The following is an 18,856-nucleotide window of genomic DNA, read 5'->3' as shown; positions in this document are numbered from 1 at the left end:
GTGAGAACTCTAAGAACAATCAGATCTGATCTTTTCTGATGGACTAAATGTCTTTTTGTCTCTTAGATCTGACAACAACAAAAAGTGCCTCTGATGTTCAGTTGGACAAGACGTTCCAAATGAAACAGGAGAACGTCCGTCTCATGGAAGAGCTGCAAGAGCTGAAGAATTACTTCAGAAAAGAGAGGGAAGACATGAAAGACAAGTATGAGAAAGACCTGCAAGCCACAGAGGCAAGGTACCTCAGGAAGCTGGAAGCCCAGAATGCTCATTCAGGCAAAGTGCAGAAGGAGCAGGAAGAAAGTTTCCAGAAGAAGCTGGAAACCCAGATGGCCCTTTCAGCTAAAGTACAGAAGGAGCAGGTAAAAGGATTCCAGAAGAAGCTGGAAACCCAGGAGGCCCTATCAGCCAAAGTACAGAAGGAGCAGGAGGAAAGTTTCCAGAAGCAGCTGGAAGCCCAGATGGTTCTTTCAGCTCAAGTAGAGAAGGAGCAGGAGGAAAATTTCCAGAAGCAGCTGGAAGCCCAGGAGGGCTATTCAGCCGAAGTACAGAAGGAGCAGGAGGAAAGTTTCCAGAAGACGCTGGAAACCCTGAAGGCTCATTCAGCCAAAGTACAGAAGGAGCAGGAGGAAAGTTTCTTGAAGAAGCTGGAAGCCCAGGAGGCTGATTCAGCCAAAGTACAGAAGGAGCAGGAGGAAAGTTTCTTGAAGAAGCTGGAAGCCCAGGAGGCTGATTCAGCCAAAGTACAGAAGGAGCAGGAGGAAAGTTTCCTGAAGAAGCTGGAAGCCCAGAAGGCTCATTCAGCCAAAGTACAGAAGGAGCAGGAGGAAAGATTTCAGAAGCAGCTGGAAGCCCAGAAGGCTCAAGTACAGAAGGAGCAGGAGGAAAGTTTCCTGAAGAAGCTGGAAGCCCAGAAGGCTCATTCAGCCAAAGTACAGAAGGAGCAGGAGGAAAGATTTCAGAAGCAGCTGGAAGCCCAGGAGGCCAGCTGGAAAAAGCAGAAAGATTCTGAGAGGCGAAACTCCTGGATTGTTATTTTTGGTGGAGTTTGTGCTGCTGCTGGGTTTTTGGCAGCTAAATGTCTTTGACATCAGAAGCTAACAGATATAACTAATTTTGGAAGAAGAAAAAATTCAAACCTGTTTTTTAAAATAAAGGTCTGTTCCTGTTGCTCATGTTTACAAATAATATCTTTTCTGATATTAAAAACCCTGTAATTCTTCTGCAATTTCCACCATAACTAAATGTGGTTGTTTTTGATTGTGTTGTCAAAAAAGGACAAAGTATTTTTCTTCATTTTTTATATACAGATTGCAAACTGATATTGTAATAGTTTCACATTTGGTGACTTTTTTTTCCTGTTGACCCTTGATGACAATAAAACTAAATATTACATTGTTACCAAACATCTGGAGATTCTAAAACTTTCTTTAACTACTGTAAACACACACACACACACCAATGTCAGCAAAAGAACACATCAGTTCTAAGCTTAAATCTCCCATGTGCCTTCTGGCAAACTGCAGCTGAACTTTCAGGTCTTCTTTTTAATAAAATCCTCTGGCAAACTGCAGCTGAACTTTCAGGTCTTCTTTTTAATAAAATCCTCCTCTAAACCACTTCATCATGAAGCTGCACAATTGGTGATACAAAATGCAAAACTTGGACTATGCACATTTTCTCCATTCGTAGCCACAGAAGCCAATAACTTCTTCTGCGTTGTCTGGGTGTCTTTTTGGCTTCCCTCACTCGTCTACTTCTTACATGGTCACTCAGTTTTGAGAACTGCATCCTCCACCAAGATTTTAATACACAGAACCATACTGTTTGTATCTCTTTGTAATTGATGTAAATGAAGTGCAAGACATTCAGTGTTATGTATTCACCCCCTGACTTGTCTGAAGAAAACATGCTGTAAAAGTGATGATTTACTTGTGTGATTTACGTAGCTCAAGGGTTCAAAACCTGCATATAACCATGAACCATGAAATGTCAAGGTTATACATCTTTAACTTAAAATGTTTAGAGCCAATAGAGAGTAATAATGTAGCAGATAACAGAATATTTACAGAGGAATCCTTCAAATGATGATACAAGCACCAAATTTGGCAAAAGTACACCTTAGATAATACTCTTTTGAAAAACTGATGGTCCACTTGAATGTTCAATAGGTGGCCAAGTACGGGTCAAAATATAAAAATGCTCCAGTCATATTGATAATTATATACCACATTATTTGTCTGATTGTAAAGATTCCAAAAAGGTATAGTTTGGACTATCTATGTTGGGAAGGTGTCGTGACACGGACCCACAACAGGGGGCGTTAATGATCGGACAATGGATAAGCCAAAAAGTAATAATTTAATGTTGTGAATCGCACAACAAATTACAGACAATAACAATATTGTGGATTGTCAATTATACACAAGGTGACGTGTGGGCAGGCTCAAAGATAGAAGACGTCTGGCGAGAGAAGAGCCGGATCCCACACAGCTTCCACCACCAACGGATCTGAAGAACACCGAAGCCGCCAAGCCCTGCGCCCCAGGTGGCCACTGTCTTCAGCAGTCAGACCTGGTACTGCTGGCAGAGAACAGAAACAGTTAGTGGTGGGTGTGTGAATACACACCCAGCAATCCTCCGGTGTTTGAATCCTCCACGAGGGAAATCCTCCACCTCCAATCATACACTCGTGCAGCTCCTGTCTAACCACTTATCTGGTTGGAGTGTGAAGCGAAGCCGTCGCTGTTCACACCAAATGCCAATCCAGCAGATAAGGCACACCACAGGAAAGCGGCTGCAAAAAAGTTCAGACTATGACACAGTTTTCAGTACAGCAGAGAATTACCTGAATGGTAGCTGATTTCTCGGCAGGGAGGTGGAGTTGCAGTCCAGCTTTTATGGAGGATGAAGGTGATGAGTGACAGCTGGTGATGATGTGACAGCTGTCACTCCAGTGGTTCCGACGCCCTCTCGTGCTTGAAGCCCGCACTCCAAGCAGGGCGCCATCTGGTGGTGGTGGGCCAGCAGTACCTCCTCTTCAGCGGCCCACACAACAATCTATGGCTGAATTCTATAGAGTTCTGGGGTAAAAACAATAAGAATAGTGACAAAGTTCATTTTCAGTTTGTACAGGGGTCAAAAGTTAGAGTTGCTCCAATTTTGTTCAAAGGTGATGCAAGTTATTGGTTGAGCTAATAGGGTTTCAAAAAAGGAATATTTTGCACCATGTATCATGCTTAGTTATCATGTTACAGGGTAACATACATCAACACTATTTGACCTTTACTTTAGAGCCCAAGCATTCAACATAATCAAAACTATTCCATTTATTAATCCAAGTAGCTCAATTAACAATTTGCACCATTTTTTTTTTTTTACTAAAATTGGAGCAACTTTAACTTTTGACCCCTGTCCAAACTGAAATTGACCTTTGTCACCATTCTTAAGGCATTTACCCCATAACATTCAGTCATAAATAGTCCAAACTATACTTTTTTGGAATCTTTATGATCAGACAAATAATGTGGTATAGTTTTCAATATGATTGGAGCATTTTTAAATTTTTAACCCCTGTGTAATTCTTCAACTGACCCCCATGTGGCCGCCTTGAAAATTCAAGTGGCCTCTCAGTTCATTCAAAAGGGCAATGTCTAAGGAGAATTTGTGCTGGATTTGGTGCTTCCCAGCTAACAATCTGACGTTGCCACAATGTTGCAACAACGTTGTGTTGCAATGTTGCAGCAATGTTGTGGGGAGTCTACAAATTCACGTTGCTACAATGTTGTCAGCAACCTTCCAGCAACATTGCATTTACGTTGTGTGTTACGTGGGTTGTATCACCATGTGAAGTATTGTTTCCGTTATTTGCTGCACTATAAACATGGTGGGAGAGTTGGGTGGGTGTTAATTGTGGATGAAGTGGATACCTTTTCAACAGAACTGATCAAATGTAAAGGTCACAGAAAGAATTTGCATGAATCTGTGTTAAAATCCTAAGGTGCTGGTGTTGTGCACTCTGGGTGGCACTTCCCGGTCATTCCTGAATGATTTGTCCAATTAGTCCAGCCCAAAACTCAACCAAAACTTCAACAGTTCTGACAAAGTGAAGCCCAGCATGTAGTTTAACGATGTGTCCAGGTTGTGTCCAGCAATGTGCCCAACAACTCTGTTGCAGGTCTGTTTTATTACAGGAAAGCCTGAAGAAAAATCCACAATTAACTGCTGAAACTTAATTCATAAAACTTCACAATATCACTTGAACCGTTTTCAGATGAAAACACTGTACAAGTTCAAAGTAATAATCAGCAGATCCATGCTGTGAGGACACACTGTGGCTGGAAGGAAATACTGAAACACATTTTTATATTACAGTTTTTCTTGATTACTTACACACATTTTCTGAAAGCATGACTCATACTCAAAACACACACACACACACATCATGGGGAAAACTCCTCTACTCTCCAGCAAAATGAAGCTCTACATTCAAAACAGTGTTATTTGTTCTCAAAATTGTATTTTGTTTTCAAATGACACGCACACACACGCACACACACCATCATATGATGTTGAACACTGATGTGCTCAATGTAAAACACTATGATGAATGGAAAACACTTCTCCATTCATCAGAAAGACTTAAGGGCCTTTCACACTGAACACGTCGGTCGATCATTTTGACACGCTGAACGCATTGGATGCAGCAACAGTGCACAGAGGGCGTGGAGATTTCTACATCACTGACTTTTTGAGGGCCCGGTGAACCAGCAGGACAATCACCATCTTGGATTTGCGTCTGGAAAAAGCGAAACACTGCCAGTCAGAACCACAATATTAGTTTTTCTGAATTGCTAAAACACTAAAATCCATTCCCTGAACCAAATTCACAGGGGCCTGAACTCCTTTTCTCAATCAATCAGCTTTTTTGGCAAAACCTTAAGCAGTTTTCACAGTTAGACACAATTTGCAGATTTCATGCAGTCTTTTTAAAAAAACTCTAAACACGTTCTCAGTCACTAAACACAGTTTTCACTGTGATGCAGAATGGTGAGACACAGGTGTCACACAATAAACACAATGACAGCATTTAGTAAATTTAGTGAATTTAGTAAACTAATATTCTCACACCACAGAGTCAATCAATCAATCAATCAACTTTTTTCTTATATAGCGCCAAATCACAACAAACAGTTGCCCCAAGGCGCTCCATATTGTAAGGCAAGGCCATACAATAATTATGAAAAACCCCAATGGTCAAAACGACCCCCTATGAGCAAGCACTTGGCAACAGTGGGAAGGAAAAACTCCCTTTTAACAGGAAGAAACCTCCAGCAGAACCAGGCTCAGGGAGGGGCAGTCTTCTGCTGAGACTGGTTGGGGCTGAGGGAAAAAACCAGGAAAAAGACATGCCGTGAAGGGGGGCAGAGATCGATCACTAATGATTAAATGCAGAGTGATGCATACGGAGCAAAAAGAGAAAGAAACAGTGCATCATGGGAACCCCCCCACAATCTACGTCTAAAGCAGCATAACCAAGGGATGGTCCAGGGTCACCCGATCCAGCCCTAACTATAAGCCTTAGCGAAAAGGAAAGTTTTAAGCCTAATCTTAAAAGTAGAGAGGGTATCTGTCTCCCTGATCTGAATTGGGAGCTGGTTCCACAGGAGAGGAGCCTGAAAGCTGAAGGCTCTGCCTCCCATTCTACTCTTACAAACCCTAGGAACTACAAGTAAGCCCGCAGTCTGAGAGCGAAGCGCTCTTAATGGGGTAATATGGTACTACGAGGTCCCTAAGATAAGATGGGACCTGATTATTCAAAACCTTATAAGTAAGAAGAAGAATTTTAAATTCTATTCTAGAATTAACAGGAAGCCAATGAAGAGAGGCCAACACGGGTGAGATATGCTCTCTCCTGCTAGTCCCCGTCAGTACTCTAGCTGCAGCATTCTGAACCAACTGAAGGCTTTTTAGGGAACTTTTAGGACAACCTGATAATAATGAATTACAATAGTCCAGCCTAGAGGAAATAAATGCATGAATTAGTTTTTCAGCATCACTCTGAGACAAGACCTTTCTGATTTTAGAGATATTGCGTAAATGCAAAAAGGCAGTCCTACATATTTGTTTAATATGCGCTTTGAATGACATATCCTGATCAAAAATGACTCCAAGATTTCTCACAGTATTACTAGAGATCAGGGAAATGCCATCCAGAGTAACGATCTGGTTAGACACCATGCTTCTAAGATTTGTGGGGCCAAGTACAATAACTTCAGTTTTATCTGAGTTTAAAAGCAGGAAATTAGAGGTCATCCATGTCTTTATGTCTGTAAGACAATCCTGCAGTTTAGCTAATTGGTGTGTATCCTCTGGCTTCATGGATAGATAAAGCTGGGTATCATCTGCGTAACAATGAAAATTTAAGCAATACCGTCTAATAATACTGCCTAAGGGAAGCATGTATAAAGTGAATAAAATTGGTCCTAGCACAGAACCTTGTGGAACTCCATAATTAACTTTAGTCTGTGAAGAAGATTCCCCATTTACATGAACAAACTGTAATCTATTAGACAAATATGATTCAAATCACCGCAGCGCAGTGCCTTTAATACCTATGACATGCTCTAATCTCTGTAATAAAATTTTATGGTCAACAGTATCAAAAGCAGCACTGAGGTCCAACAGAACAAGCACAGAGATAAGTCCACTGTCCGAAGCCATAAGAAGATCATTTGTAACCTTCACTAATGCTGTTTCTGTACTATGATGAATTCTAAAACCTGACTGAAACTCTTCAAATAGACCATTCCTCTGCAGGTGATCAGTTAGCTGTTTTACAACTACCCTCTCAAGAATCTTTGAGAGAAAAGGAAGGTTGGAAATTGGCCTATAATTAGCTAAGATAGCTGGGTCAAGTGATGGCTTTTTAAGTAATGGTTTAATTACTGCCACCTTAAAGGCCTGTGGTACATAACCAACTAACAAAGATAGATTGATCATATTTAAGATTGAAGCATTAAATAATGGTAGGACTTCCTTGAGCAGCCTGGCAGGAATGGGGTCCAATAAACATGCCGATGGTTTGGACGAAGCAACCAATGAAAATAACTCAGACAGAACAACCGGAGAGAAAGAGTCTAACCAAATACCGGCATCACTGAAAGCAGCCAAAGATAACGATACATCTTTGGGATGGTTATGAGTAATTTTTTCTCTAATAGTCAAAATTTTGTTAGCAAAGAAAGTCATGAAGTCATTACTAGTTAAAGTTAATGGAATACTCAGCTCAATAGAGCTCTGACTCTTTGTCAGCCTGGCTACAGTGCTGAAAAGAAACCTGAGGTTATTCTTATTTTCTTCAATTAGTGATGAGTAGAAAGATGTCCTAGCTTTACGGAGGGCTTTTTTATAGAGCAACAAACTCTTTTTCCAGGCTAAGTGAAGATCTTCTAAATTAGTGAGACGCCATTTCCTCTCCAACTTACGGGTTATCTGCTTTAAGCTACGAGTTTGTGAGTTATACCACGGAGTCAGACACTTCTGATTTAAAGCTCTCTTTTTCAGAGGAGCTACAGCATCCAAAGTTGTCTTCAAAGAGGATGTAAAACTATTGACGAGATACTCTAACTCCCTTACAGAGTTTAGGTAGCTACTCTGCTCTGTGTTGGTATATGACATTAGAGAACATAACGAAGGAATCATATCCTTAAACCTAGTTACAGCGCTTTCTGAAAGACTTCTAGTGTAATGAAACTTATTCCCCACTGCAGGGTAGTCCATCAGGGTAAATGTAAATGTTATTAAAAAATGATCAGACAGAAGGGAGTTTTCAGGGAATACTGTTAAGTCTTCTATTTCCATACCATAAGTCAGAACAAGATCTAAGATATGATTAAAGTGGTGGGTGGACTCATTTACTTTTTGAGCAAAGCCGATAGAGTCTAATAATAGATTAAATGCAGTGTTGAGGCTGTCATTCTCAGCATCTGTGTGGATATTAAAATCGCCCACTATAATTATCTTATCTGAGCTAAGCACTAAGTCAGACAAAAGGTCAGAAAATTCACAGAGAAACTCACAGTAACGACCAGGTGGACGATAGATAATAACAAATAAAACTGGTTTTTGGGACTTCCAATTTGGATGGACAAGACTAAGAGACAAGCTTTCAAATGAATTAAAGCTCTGTCTAGGTTTTTGATTAATTAATAAGCTGGAATGGAAGATTGCTGCTAATCCTCCGCCACGGCCCGTGCTACGAGCATTCTGACAGTTAGTGTGACTCGGGGGTGTTGACTCATTTAAACTAACATATTCATCCTGCTGTAACCAGGTTTCTGTTAGGCAGAATAAATCAATACGTTGATCAATTATTATATCATTTACCAACAGGGACTTAGAAGAGAGAGACCTAATGTTTAATAGACCACATTTAACTGTTTTAGTCTGTGGTGCAATTGAAGGTACTATATTATTTTTTCTTTTTGAATTTTTATGCTTAAATAGATTTTTGCTGGTTATTGGTGGTCTGGGAGCAGGCACCGTCTCTACGGGGATGGGGCAACGAGGGGATGGCAGGGGGAGAGAAGCTGCAGAGAGGGGTATAAGACCACAGCTCTGCCTCCTGGTCCCAACGCTGGACAGTCACAGTTTGGAGGATCCAAGAAAATTGGCCAGATTTCTAGAAATGAGAGCTGCTCCATCTAAAGTGGGATGGATGCCGTCTCTCCTAACAAGACCAGGTTTTCCCCAGAAGCTTTGCCAATTATCAATGAAGCCCACCTCATTTTTTGGACACCACTCAGACAGCCAGCAATTCAAGGAGAACATGCGGCTAAACATGTCACTCCCGGTCTGATTGGGGAGGGGCCCAGAGAAAACTACAGAGTCCGACATTGTTTTTGCAAAGTTACACAACAATTTAATGTTAATTTTAGTGACCTCCGATTGGCGCAACCGAGTGTCATTACTGCCGACGTGAATTACAATCTTACCAAATTTACGCTTAGCCTTAGCCAGCAATTTCAAATTTCCTTCAATGTCGCCTGCTCTGGCCCCCGGAAGACAATTGACAATGGTTGCTGGTGTCGCTAACTTCACATTTCTCAAAACAGAGTCGCCAATAACCAGAGTTTGATCCTCGGCGAGTGTATCGTCGAGTGGGGAAAAACGGTTAGAGATGTGAACGGGTTGACGGTGTACACGGGGCTTCTGTTTAGGACTACGCTTCCTCCTCACAGTCACCCAGTCAGCCTGCTTTCCCGACTGCCCGGGATCTGCCAGAGGGAAACTAACGGCGGCTAAGCTACCTTGGTCCGCACCGACTACAAGGGCCTGGCTAGCTGTAGAATTTTCCACGGTGCGGAGCCGAGTCTCCAATTCGCCCAGCCTGGCCTCCAAAGCTACGAATAAGCTGCACTTATTACAAGTACCGTTACTGCTAAAGGAGGCCGAGGAATAACTAAACATTTCACACCCAGAGCAGAAAAGTGCGGGAGAGACAAGAGAAGCCGCCATGCTAAATCGGCTAAGAGCTAGTAGCTACGCAACCTAGCGGATTCCTAAAAACACACAAAGTGAATAATGTGTAAATAATTTAAAGGTGATTCAGCAGAAGGAGTGCCCCAATCAAGGCACCAAACAGGCCATGAAGCAGCACAGGCAACGCACGACAACGGTGCTAAAATAAAATAAAAATCAACTAAACACGCTGTGGAGCAGCACAGATAACGCACGACAACAGTGCTACAAGAGAAAAAAAAATAAAAATAAAAATAAAATAAAATAAAAAAAATAAATAAATAAAAAATAAAAACGAAAGCGTTAGCAAGCTAGTTAGATTGCCAACGCTGATGAAAGTTAGCTGATAAAAGTGCTCCGTCGCGATGTTTCGACCGTTAGAGGTCTTCCTTAGGCGTTGGAGCACAGTAAAAAAAAAAAAAAAAAAAAAGTAAAAAGGTAAAAAAGTAAAAAAGTCTTGAAAAAGACTGTTAATTCAAGTCCAAAGCAGCAGGTAGCAGTCTCTGTGTAAACAGTCCCAACAGAGAGCCAAAATTCTGATGCCAACACGTAAACCAACACGTAAATCACACACAGGAACTCGCTCAGCTGAAGCAGAAGTCAAGTCAAGTCCAAAACAGCAGACAAGAGACAGGAACCCAGATTTTCATTAAGGGTCTATAACGTGAATAACATGTAAATAATTTAGAGCTGATTCAGCAGAGGGAGTGCTTTAGTTAAGGCACGTGAAGATAACACTGTGAAACAATTCGTTATCTAGGTAACTAGATCAATCTAACTGCGCAGATTAAACAGCTAACAGATACAGCAAAACACCGCTGTGCTCCGGAAGAGGAAGTGATACAATACCGCAGTGAGAGCCAACCACCAGTAGAGGCCCAGTTGAAGTCAGTTGGAAAACCGGATGCCTGTGTGTTTCCCCCCACCCTACTCTTAAACACAAGAAGGCAATGTTTTGTTTGTTTTTTTAGTCAGGCCCACAAACTACAACCAAATATTCCACAATTAATTTTTTTGCCAATTACTTATTCAGAAGATTTACATGTAATTCTATCAATTTGTGGAACCTTCCATGCCGTTGTCCGTATACATCATGGTATATGTAAACCTCTGACCCACTAAATTACTGAGACAATTAAGAAAAATGACAAGATATAATTCTAACTTTTAAAATTATTTTATAGAGAAATAATATAGACATTCTCATTGACACAACACACATATCGTTTGACAGAATCCACTATGTACAAATGCGAATATGTGGCAAAGTCTTTAACCCAAGTGTATGTAAACCTATGTCCACATCACACGGACATTAACAAGGCTTCATATGCTATTACATACTATATGTGTAATGTAGAGTGTGGGCATGTATACTGTCCATTTTAAACATGTTTTCTGTAGAAGACAAAATTTCAAAGTGCAGGAAACATTCAAAATATGCTATGAATATATAATTTATTTTACTGTGACAATATTTACAATTACACAAATATGTGTGGGTGTGTTTCTTTTTTACCCATTACATGCAAGCTGCAGGGTGAGGTACCATGTTGCTGACTGAGGGAAAGGCAGTCTGATTACAGCCTTAGGAACACTGGCATTCACATGGACACCATATCCTCCAAACAAAGCTGCACATGAAAAATGGTGACAAATTTTAGTTTCATTAAACAACGCATATGCTGCTTGATATTGACAATCAGTGACACTACAAGAAGCAACAGACATTATGGAAAATGAACCAAACCCAGTGGTACTTAAGAAAGATAGAGAAAAGCGCTTTTCTTTCTCCTTTCAAATGTTACTATGTCCAAAAAAGGTTGCCAGAAAAGTAAATGAAAAGAATTTTTAGTTGGTGGTTCAGATGCCAAGAAGTTCTGGAAAACAGTGAAATTCATGGTGGAAAAACTGCTGTTTTGTGAAAAAAGTCTTGTATTTTGACATAACTCCACTGAAAAGTAACAGATAAAATACTGACAGATCTACTTCTGCTGGGTCTATTAAAAAAATGCAAAAGGCCTAAAGCTAAACCGCACAAACAAAAACTGATCCTCCATTTGACTTTCAGGAGCAGAATTTTTTTTTGTCCGTTGTCAAATGTCCATCAATAGTTCAAACAGACTGATGGGAAACTAGAGGATCAGGATAATTAAATTACATATTATAGCCATGCGTTCTTCGATTTGTGCATTTTTAATCAAATGAACGTGAAGATTATAAAGTGCTACCTGTGTGACAGGGCTGAGAGTGGTTGAGTCCGAGGGCTGGAGCCCATGGAGTGAGACAGGCCACCACGGTGCTGCTGTTTCCCAGTGTTGCATTAGTCTATACACAAATCAAAGTTAACCACCACAAACACATGACTCAGGGACACTCAAATCCAACACGATGTACTGGGTATGTGTATGACATTCAGTGGCACTCACAGTGTTGAGCGTGAGCTGTAAGTTGAGGGTGCCACCAGTGGCTTGAGTGGGCAGTGGGTAGCTGAGCAGTGTTGGATGAGTGTTTGTAATGCTGACATTTGGTCCATTGATGGGTGTGTATCGCAGTGATAAGACATCAAGCTCATCAAAGAGCACGGGGATGCTCCACACACACCTTGATGCCAACAAGGGTGATAACAACGATGCTAACAACGATGTGTTGCTAAATGCAACTGTCTCAGTAACTGCTGAGCTGTTGGTTGCCAGTGTGCCATTAGCATTGGTGCTGTTGCCTTGGAGTTTGCTGAAGTCATCTCCCGTAAGGCCTACACTTGGAGGCTTGCAGCCAACTGACACAAACAGTGCAGAAAAGAATTACACATCCAGTGGTTTTGACAGACAATGTGTGAAACCGCATGTTTGACCTGTGCGTATTTCTGCATTTACCCGTGTAATTTGATACAATCCTAAAGGTCACAGAATGGTTGTCATGGCGGCTCTCCACAACAACTCGTAACCAGGTGTTCCAAGGAGGGGTGAAAAGGGTTGCAGAGCAGCCAATCCCTGAGCAGTTCACTGTTACTGGGCCTTCAAGCAGAGAAGCGGAGCCAAGTCTGATGGCTAGTGAACAGTTTGTACTACCTGGGCCCTCTGCTGATGAACAATCAGCCACAGAAATGGTGACAGAAGAGGCAAACTCTGGAACATACAACCTAAACAATCACAGAAACATCATGAATCCCCTAAAAAACACCAACAAGGAAAACATCTTCACAAAGACACAAAAATGCCTTACTTAAGGCGTGCAGGTCTGTTGGGGGCTGCGGTTTGTTGAAGGAATGCAGCCTGGTATAAAATGGGTGTGTCCACAGATCTCCTGATTGACAGCTGGGGCTGGAAAAGGTAGGTGCAAGAGGGAAAGCCCTGTAAAAGAAGAGTAGAGAGATTAGAGAGTGTACTGTATTGCTGAAGTAAGTATGAGTCACAAACAAGGGCTCAGGAAAAAGCACAGAAGACTGTGGTTAAGCTACTTTCATACAAGAAACTCTTTCTCTTTTCATACTATAACTACATTCTGTTTTTGCAAAGCTAAGTGAAATTTAGCTATTAATATGCTAACAATAAATAAACAAACGAGACAGTCACAAAACTACACTGACTGGGGTGGATTATAAGGGGGTGACTTTTTCTAATTATGTTGGCAAGAGCTTAAATCTTGTTCAGACGCTCATGGATATGTAACCGCCATGTGAAAATCATAGTTTCCCACAAAGACGATCTTGCGCGCAGTTTGACAACATAATACCGTATATCAAATTTTCCATGTGACATGTGCTAAACAGCCACAGCATGCCCATAGTATAAAGCTGGCCATCCACGATCCAGTGATACGATACAAATGCACACAACACAGCAAGATTTTGGTTTCACTGTGGAAGGTTCCTGGTTAAAACCCCACCCCTGCCACATTTCTCCATGTAATGTATAGTTGCGTAAGGAAGGGCAAAACTTGTGCCAAATCAATATGCAAATCCACCTGGGATCGGATGAGGCAACTCCAAGTGAAAGGAAGGGAGATTATCCACATAATCACATAAAAACATCTATCAGTGTCACACTCAATGTAACACTTTCTGTGCCTGCTCATCTTGGCACAGTCTACAAAAAGATCAAATGTTGGAAATAAATAACCAGATTATGCACAGAAATTGTATCTTGTACAGACAGTAGCAGTTTCATTGCTTTTTAATTACTCTGGACCACAGATGAGACATGCTGCACAGCTCCAGTAATCCTCCTTCACTGCAGTGAATGGAGGAGATGGGGTGCACACTGTAATATTTTTCATTTATACAGCGCCAAATCACAACAGAGTAACAGCCTACACTAATATGTAGGCTGTTACTCCACAAAACACTTCTGCATTACATTGGTGCATCTATGATCATGAGTAAGGCATCATATCATTGTGCAGTCTATAGCCAGCTTGCATGTTCCCCTGGAAAACCTCACAGTGATGTCATGCATGTACAACATTACGGGCTCCATGGAAAAAGGAAATAAATTACGATAGGGCAGGATGTTTTGCCCGATGTGACTGAAAATCCATTATACAAAATCCAGTATATACAGTGTTTATTACATGGAAATCCATTCAAAAACATTGGGACTTCTGCTTTTGTCCAGTGAGTGCGACTATCCGGTTTATACAATGACGGCTTAGGTGAGTTTTACTGTATTTCTTTTTTAAATGAGGACTCCATATTTACTTTTTGAGGTTTTAATGCAATAAATTTAGTTTATTCTTGATGATGCTTAATAAGATTTGCGAAAACATTTTCTCGATTTGGTACTATAGTCATCATCATATATCTCTACAAACCTTCTGCTCTATGCGACCATCATCTTCAGGCAAATGGGCAGCAACATACCAATCCCCGGGTGCCGGGTTGGAGAGGTTGAAGGTCAAGGAACCATGGGATGTCACCTGCAGTTTCAAAGAGCTACAACGACTTCACAGCGTTGAGTTTGGAAAGGCTGAATTTTCTGGGTTTATAACTGGGGGAGCACCCCATCGAATATAACTACAACAGAAAAGAACATATAAAATGAACATTAAGGGGAAACCACGTGTCACTGTCAGGACATAAAGGATGACTGCAGAAAGAAAAACTAAAGCAGGAATAAGGGAGATTTAAAGAGGCTGTGCAGATGAGAGACAGAACACTAAAGCAGAAGAAATATAACGATATGATGGTTACATGGTGACATTGTGTTGTCCACAGTTGAACCTGTGGCCTCTGGTAGCAGAGAAGCGCCAGCGAGCCACTGCAGTCTCCTCCGGGATGTGAAACCTCTGTAGCCGCACACTGCCGTACCAGCCGTATCTGGACAGTTTCTGAGCAGGTTTAGACGACAGCTGAGACACAAAAGTCACCTGGCCATCTGCAGACACAAACACGGACATTTTTCGCGACATACTCACTTTTCACCCCCGGCTAAGCTAGCAAAGATTAGCATAACAGCATTCGCTTCTTTTCCCCGGGAAACACTCACCGTCTCCTAATGTCCAAACCGTCAGCGAGACGAAGAGGAGAGAGCGGAAAAGATATAATTCCATGTTTCACTTACAGTTTTCTGAACCATGACATTGTCCTTTAACCACCTGTAATGTCAAATAAATCTAAAGGGAATTCATTGGCACACTTCCTGGTTAGCATGTCAACACAATGACGTCAGACCAACCAAAAGCTACTTCAGGGACCGTCCGTCCCCTGAGCAGTTGAAAGTACAACTTTTTGAACAGACATTGAATATCGTATAATAAAAGTAGATATCGTGTCAATCTCATTTTTTATTTTCCTTGTATTAATCAAAGTAATACAGAAAATAACAACACTGCATTTGTATCTGCAGAACATATAAGCTCCCTCACAAGGAGAGGGGCCGGGGAATCACACTGACCCTGAACATTACGCAGTAACTTCATAAAGAAATAATGCCGAGTTTCACAAACTTTCATGTTCATTAGCACACAGCTAATGTCATAATAAAGTTTCTGCTTCTGATGCTAGTTTTTTTTTTTTTTTTTAATAAACATGCCCAGTATTCATCTGTAGCATTCTAATGACGTCATAAAGCAGGCTGGTAGTAAAGTGAAGTCAGTTGTTATCTGTAGCACTCAAATGACATCATAAAGCTGGTTGTTGATCACAAAGTGAACTCAGTGTTAATCTGCAGCACCGAAATGACGTCACAAAGGATCCTGGTCACAAAGCAAAAATGTTCATGTAAGTGGAAAGTGGTTTGTTAGTCTGCACCCCTCCAACAGAACAACCAGCAACAGACAACAGACAACAGAAGCAGATAGAAGGACATTTGAACCTCTTATCAACTGTGAGCTACAATGAGCAGGAAGGACAAGACCCAGCGGACTAGTGGTAGAATGAACACTCCATCCAGCCCAACAGAGGGTTATAGGGTCATAGAAACAAAGGTCTTAGGTACAGTCCAATGGTATAATTTCAAGGATGGCTTTGGTTTTATTCGAAGGAGTGACACTCAAGTGGACATTTTTCTTCATCATTCTGCCATCAAATGCACAAATGCTCGTAAATACCTCAGCAGTGTGGGAGAAGGAGGAACGCTGCAGTTTGACATTGTAGAGGGAAAAAAGGGACCACAAGCTGACAATGTCACCATCCCCGTCCAGAACGGTAAGTCAACTCCTTTTACTAGTTCTTTTGTTTTCTGCATAAATGTGATGCAGTTTGGATTCTTGTGTTGTTTGAAACAGTTTTTCCCCCTTTTTAAATCAGATTCATGTTTTATTCTTGATCTGTTTTGTATCTGATCTCTGCTGATGTAATTGCTGCTGTGAGAACTCTAAGAACAATCAGATCTGATCTTTTCTGATGGACTAAATGTCTTTTTGTCTCTTAGATCTGACAACAAAAAGTGCCTCTGATGTTCAGTTGGACAAGACGTTCCAAATGAAACAGGAGAACGTCCGTCTCATGGAAGAGCTGCAAGAGCTGAAGAATTACTTCAGAAAAGAGAGGGAAGACATGAAAGACAAGTATGAGAAAGACCTGCAAGCCACAGAGGCAAGGTACCTCAGGAAGCTGGAAGCCCAGAATGCTCATTCAGGCAAAGTGCAGAAGGAGCAGGAAGAAAGTTTCCAGAAGAAGCTGGAAACCCAGATGGCCCTTTCAGCTAAAGTACAGAAGGAGCACGTAAAAGGATTCCAGAAGAAGCTGGAAACCCAGGAGGCCCTATCAGCCAAAGTACAGAAGGAGCAGGAGGAAAGTTTCCAGAAGCAGCTGGAAGCCCAGATGGTTCTTTCAGCTCAAGTAGAGAAGGAGCAGGAGGAAAATTTCCAGAAGCAGCTGGAAGCCCAGGAGGGCTATTCAGCCGAAGTACAGAAGGAGCAGGAGGAAAGTTTCCAGAAGACGCTGGAAACCCTGAAGGCTCATTCAGCCAAAGTACAGAAGGAGCAGGAGGAAAGTTTCTTGAAGAAGCTGGAAGCCCAGGAGGCTCATTCAGCCAAAGTACAGAAGGAGCAGGAGGAAAGTTTCTTGAAGAAGCTGGAAGCCCAGGAGGCTGATTCAGCCAAAGTACAGAAGGAGCAGGAGGAAAGTTTCCTGAAGAAGCTGGAAGCCCAGAAGGCTCATTCAGCCAAAGTACAGAAGGAGCAGGAGGAAAGATTTCAGAAGCAGCTGGAAGCCCAGAAGGCTCAAGTACAGAAGGAGCAGGAGGAAAGTTTCCTGAAGAAGCTGGAAGCCCAGAAGGCTCATTCAGCCAAAGTACAGAAGGAGCAGGAGGAAAGATTTCAGAAGCAGCTGGAAGCCCAGGAGGCCAGCTGGAAAAAGCAGAAAGACTCTGAGAGGCGAAACTCCTGGATTGTTATTTTTGGTGGAGTTTGTGCTGCTGCTGGGTTTTTGGCAGCTAAATGTCTTTGACATCAGAAGCTAACAGATATAACTAATTTTGGAAGAAGAAAAAATTCAAACCTGTTTTTTAAAATAAAGGTCTGTTCCTGTTGCTCATGTTTACAAATAATATCTTTTCTGATATTAAAAACCCTGTAATTCTTCTGCAATTTCCACCATAACTAAATGTGGTTGTTTTTGATTGTGTTGTCAAAAAAGGACAAAGTATTTTTCTTCATTTTTTATATACAGATTGCAAACTGATATTGTAATAGTTTCACATTTGGTGACTTTTTTTCCTGTTGACCCTTGATGACAATAAAACTAAATATTACATTGTTACCAAACATCTGGAGATTCTAAAACTTTCTTTAACTACTGTAAACACACACACACACACACACACCAATGTCAGCAAAAGAACACATCAGTTCTAAGCTTAAATCTCCCATGTGCCTTCTGGCAAACTGCAGCTGAACTTTCAGGTCTTCTTTTTAATAAATCCTCCTCTAAACCACTTCATCATGAAGCTGCACAATTGGTGATACAAAATGCAAAACTTGGACTATGCACATTTTCTCCATTCGTAGCCACAGAAGCCAATAACTTCTTCTGCGTTGTCTGGGTGTCTTTTTGGCTTCCCTCACTCGTCTACTTCTTACATGGTCACTCAGTTTTGAGAACTGCATCCTCCACCAAGATTTTAATACACAGAACCATACTGTTTGTATTTCTTTGTAATTGATGTAAATGAAGTGCAAGACATTCAGTGTTATGTATTCACCCCCTGACTTGTCTGAAGAAAACATGCTGTAAAAGTGATGATTTACTTGTGTGATTTACGTAGCTCAAGGGTTCAAAACCTGCATATAACCATGAACCATGAAATGTCAAGGTTATACATCTTTAAATTAAAATGTTTAGAGCCAATAGAGAGTAATAATGTAGCAGATAACAGAATATTTACAGAGGAATCCTTCAAATGATGATACAAGCACCAAATTTGGCAAAAGTACACCTTAGATAATACTCTTTTGAAAAACCGATGGTCCACTTGAATGTTCAATAGGTGGCCAAGTAGGGGTCAAAATATAAAAATGCTCCAGTCATATTGATAATTATACCACATTATTTGTCTGATTGTAAAGATTCCAAAAAGGTATAGTTTGGACTATCTATGTTGGGAAGGTGTCGTGACACGGACCCACAACAGGGGGCGTTAATGATCGGACAATGGATAAGCCAAAAAGTAATAATTTAATGTTGTGAATCGCACAACGAATTACAGACAATAACAATATTGTGGATTGTCAATTATACACAAGGTGACGTGTGGGCAGGCTCAAAGATAGAAGACGTCTGGCGAGAGAAGAGCCGGATCCCACACAGCTTCCACCACCAACGGATCTGAAGAACACCAAAGCCGCCAAGCCCTGCGCCCCAGGTGGCCACTGTCTTCAGCAGTCAGACCTG

At 41.3% G+C, this 18,856-nt stretch overlaps 1 pseudogene; it reads right to left on the bottom strand.

Annotated features, from left to right (window-relative positions):
• Positions 1 to 4,167: 4,167 nt before the first annotated feature.
• LOC117521746 lies at positions 4,168 to 15,203 on the bottom strand (annotated as a pseudogene).
• Positions 15,204 to 18,856: the final 3,653 nt, after the last annotated feature.

The sequence above is a fragment of the Thalassophryne amazonica genome, chromosome 12 (assembly GCF_902500255.1).
Source record: "Thalassophryne amazonica chromosome 12, fThaAma1.1, whole genome shotgun sequence".
NCBI classification, from domain to species: domain Eukaryota; kingdom Metazoa; phylum Chordata; class Actinopteri; order Batrachoidiformes; family Batrachoididae; genus Thalassophryne; species Thalassophryne amazonica.
Note: the sequence above shows the minus strand (reverse complement) of the source record. Positions and strands in the feature narration are given on the sequence as shown.